This window comes from Ictalurus furcatus, chromosome 12, assembly GCF_023375685.1.
Source record: "Ictalurus furcatus strain D&B chromosome 12, Billie_1.0, whole genome shotgun sequence".
NCBI classification, from domain to species: domain Eukaryota; kingdom Metazoa; phylum Chordata; class Actinopteri; order Siluriformes; family Ictaluridae; genus Ictalurus; species Ictalurus furcatus.
Genome location: NC_071266.1, coordinates 25773034 through 25778168, shown reverse-complemented (window position 1 = coordinate 25778168; position 5135 = coordinate 25773034).

The following is a 5135-nucleotide window of genomic DNA, read 5'->3' as shown; positions in this document are numbered from 1 at the left end:
ATGAGTCACAGCTTGGTTATTTGTGTAAATGGAAACTATGACAGAGAATTGTTCTCATAATTAAATTATTATAATTTTTATGTAAAAAAAATGCAATCTCTGGGATTTAATTCAAAACTTCGTAATTAAATTCAAAGAGTGGATCTTTTATGTATTCTAGATTCATTACACATAAAGTGAAATATTTGGAACCTTTATTTTTTAAAATCTTGGTGATTACAGCTTACAGCTCATGGAAATCAAAAATCCAGTATCTCAAAGTATTACAATAAAGAATTTATAATACAGAAATGTCGACCTTGTGAGAAGTATGTTCATTTATGCGCTGATACTCGGTCGGGGCTTTAATCCTTTTGCATGAATTACTGCATCAGTGCGGCGTAGTAACCAGCTGATTAAAAAAAATCACAATAATCCACAAGTAATCAACACGAATCCATCAAGACATGTTAACTTTAAACCACTGCCATTATAATGCTATAACGATTATAATGCTTTCTCCAGCAGAAAAAGTCCATCCCCTGTTGTTCTCTCGCATCGAAATCCATATGCAAATCTCACATGGTCTCACTGGATGTAACAGTTTGAAGTTAAAATGTCTTGATTGATTACAAACATGCAGCTTTTTGCACAAAACGTTAACTGATGGACTGGAGTCATGTGGATTACTTGTGGATTGTTGTGATGTTTTTATCAGCTGTTTGGACTGATCACCCATTTATTGCAGAGGATCCATTGGTAAGCAAGTGATGTACTGTAAAATTTTTCCAAATCTGTTCACATGAAGAAATAAACTTATCGATACTTTGGACGGCCTGAGGGTGAGTGCATTTTCATTTTTGGGTGAACTATTCCTTTAATATAGAAACATGGCCAAATTTTTTGCACAAGTGTCAAATGAATAAACTTTATTTATACGGCATCCTTTTAAAAGTGTATATCAAGTGCTTTGCAGGGCAGATGTATATTTGCATAAATTCACATGTTCAAATTTGCTTTGTACTAAATTTGGTAGTATGTATCCCATATTTTTTGTCAATACAATTGATTTGTGTTTTTGATAGATTTAGTGAGCATTCTGATAAACATGTATTAATGGTTAACCTTTGATGCATGATCACAATACTCTATTTATACCCGTTTCTTCACTAGGTGTCTGATCATCGCAACTCTATCCTTGATGTACCAGTGGAGATCTTATTTGAAGACACCAATCATCAGCCATCCAACTCTTTGCATTTGACTTCGCCTATTTGGATAGCACTTGAAGGCCAGGTGGTGATGGACAACATGCAGGACCTCTCACAAGCAATGTGTCTTCTCTTTGGTCTTATTTATGCATTAGACCTGAATTACCTAAAATCACTCGCAAGCTCGATTTCATACAGCGTGTACTGATGTCAATGGGGCAGAACACTCTCAAGCCTAAAGTACAGTCTTTGGCAAACCAGCTTTTTGTTTAAGAAAAATGTTTAGGTCTCATTGTTGCAGATTTTGAGTCAGCATTGTTACATTTACATGCTCAATACATATTAAAATAATTGAGACCATATTTTTTTCTCAATTTACTCCAAGTAAATATAAAAAGTATAATGTTTGAATGGTTTAAGTGCACAGAGTTCTACCACTGTAGTACACTAGTTAATGTGGGACATTGTTACCACCTGTACAGTGTGGTTGTGACCAAATTCCATTTCCATTACAGTAGGGTGTGTACTGTAATTTCATCAATATTGTGAATATTGGTCAATAAAGACATTCAATATGATTAGTATGTTTTATTTCAGTTTGGTATGCTTGCACAAAGCTTAAACAGTCAAAATTAATAAAAACCGTAGTCAATTAGATTTAATTTTTAATTTCAATTTAATTTTAAATTAACTTAATTGTTTTAAGTACACTATATAAACACCAAGTTTGATGAACTTAACAATTTAAGTACAGTCTACATGAGTGCCGAGTTAAGTGAAATTAAATATACAAGTTTTGGGAGACCCCATTACTCAAGAACATTGAGGGAACGAGTTTAGTCAATCATTTGAGTTCAGTCAACTTATTTGGGTTTTCAGTGTGGAGCTTTCTCTACCAGGTACACAAGTTTGATTTTCTTATGTTGTATCATTTGTTTGAATTTGATTGGTAATGCTGAGTAATGCTGAAGGTAGTTCTCTTATTATTACTATTATTGGATTTGGATATGTTCCTAACTGGTTAAAAGAAATTGTTATACTTGAATATATTCTGATGTATTCTGAAATTATTGTATCTAGTAGATTACGTTAAGTCCTTTTTACCACAAATCTGGGACCAGGTTAGTACAGGTTAAAATCCAGGTTTAGGTGGAGTCCAGGCTAACAACTTGGCTTTAGTTTAGTGTACTTAGAGTGTACAGGCTCGATATGGAATTTCCAATTAGGACAACATACAGTTGATCGACCAAGTCTAGATAGGGAGAAGTCAAAATCTCTGGTTATTGTAATACTTTTCTAGTTACGTGTACATAGGAAACTGTGGCATGATTATATAAAGCTAATCTTAACTCTAATATTATTGGTCTATCTCTCTACATTTTTCTGACCAGAAATAATGTTACTATTATTAAGTGTTACTATCTAAGGGGACTAAACAGTTTCTACTTTTTAGATAAAAGGGCAAGCATGGGTGGCCATCTGAATAGTATTAGTCAATTACCTCTGTCTAATGACCAAGACTGGTGAGTTGGTGACCGTGAGATCCGAGTACACGGCCAGCGCAAGACTCAGAGCGACATGGAATTGGAATGGATGAACACAATCTAAATTATGGAATTTAGAATTAATGAAATGTAAAAGATCAAAAGTATTTACAAACTCATGATCTACAAATAACTAAGAAATAAATACAACACTGAGGATTTTTACAATTGGAGTCAGATTAATTTAAGAGAGAATCAAACAGAAGTGGAATAACAAATGTAATAATGTAAATGTATCCACAGAAAAGCACAGGAATCCTTACACCATTTCATTGGATACCGTCGTTGGACCAGTGAGTTGGACCCTACAAAATAAAGGCCTGTGTGTACTGACGACGGCTGGAGCTTTCCACACAGCTTAAAGGAAATCTCACTCTCTGCAAAATAAAAAAAAAAAAGATTTTATTGAATAAAAACATAACAAAATATTAAAAGTATTGAAAGATATTGAAAAAGACCAAATAGGCACAGCACCTTCCGACCTTCTTGTACCGACACTGCAATTTACCCTCCTTCAAAAACAAAGGGGGAAAAATAAAGAAATTTTTTATATTGCAAAAAGTGTATGTATGTCAGTGCGGTGTGTGTCCACCCTTTTGGGGTACATTTCATCCTAGTTGGCATCGCAATACTTGTAGTGACTGTCAAAGAGTAGATTTACCTGTATAAGTTCATGCAGTGTAGTGTTTTGGGAGCGGATGGTGAGTTTCGTCACACACTAATTATTAGGATAAAACACACGCATACGTTATGCATACTGATGTTCACGTGCTGCTGACAGGTAAGCGAGGGGGTCGAGGGGGAGGGAATTATTATTATTTTATATATAATTTTTATTATTATTATTGTTATGCGTGTGTGTGTCTCATTTATTTCTGTGTCTGTGTTATTATTTTAGACATCAGATTTATCATATATATTAAATGTTTTATACACATTTTAGCATTTTAGAAATGTTTGAAGGGTTTATACATGCAACCCCAGTGTGCCGTGGCAACCCGGCTGGGAAACACTGCTCTACTGTATGAATTTAAATGGAACACTACCACTTTTTTACTAAGTGGAATTATAAGCCGCTTCCTAGTCAGTGGCAAATGATGTCATACACACGTAATGCGATGCTGCTAGCTTTAGCAGACACCCAGAGTCACCGACAATTATTTTCTTCAGTTTACTCTTTATGTCAGCTGTACCTTTGTCGCGGAAATTAGACAACACTCGCAGACTCATCCTCTGAAGGTAAAAAGGGTTTATTACAGAAAGATGGTTAATACAGGATAGAATAAAGCAGGATAGAATAAAGATAGTGCACTCACGCCCTTTTACTAAACCACTACTATATATATGAAACGCAGACACATAATTCTGTGTGCCGATAAGAAGCAGTTTGAGGCAGTTCCAACAGGCTTTGTTTTAGGAACTTGGAAGATGTGCAGATGAACCTTGAACAGAAGAACATGTTTGTGTTTCTGTAAGCAGATAAACATTCTGTACTGATCTCAGTGACATTACATGGCCTTCTTAGGCGTTACCCTCACAAGAGAATGAAACAGAACAAGAACAAACTCATTACAAAGTAAAAATGAGTAATTTCTCTCACATTCCCCCATGTTATCATTACAAAATATGATAACTAAAATTAACAGAGAAATTACTATGCTGTGAATACATTAGAACTTCAGAATCCTTTCACGGCTCAACTGAATTCATCATAAGACAGAAATAATGAAGGCACTAAGGTTTTTTTTTGGCTGATATAAAGTATCCTGTAATCAAGCAAACTCATTTAGGGTGAAATGAGAATCATTATGGTCAAAGGAATATTTACAATTGGTGTGAAATGGATGTCAATGGGTCGTCATCATCAGTGTCACTGGGAGAATCTGATACCCAGTCAGGTTTAGGATACAAGTCAGGTTGGTCCTCATAGGGATCGTAATCAGTCTTTGTCAACAACAGCGTTTGGTCAGTCAAACCCCATCTCGCTAGTCTTTAGAGGTTTGCATATCACAGACCACATGTGTTTAATGATAGAGTAACCATAATGTTTCTGCTGCAACGATGTGATTGGCGTGATTGATCATTAAGTCTTCCACTAATAAACTTCAATATCGTGCTTTGGTTTATCTTTCTAGCTTAAGAGTCTACCCCCGGACTGCCAGTGTTGTCGGGAAAGGTCCCAGTGATTTGTGAGTTTATTTCTGTGACAGGGCTTAGTATCAGACACCACCTATACTAGGAATAGGGTGCACGATTAGGAATAGGTTTGTATCTATGAGTGGATGTGCAGGTCGACATCTAATGATTTATGTCTAGTCTGCAACAGTAGTCTGTGGTCAGGGAGCTTTGGGGCGTAAGAGGTGGGGTAGCAAAGTCACGTCGTCTAACCTTTGTCCTGGTC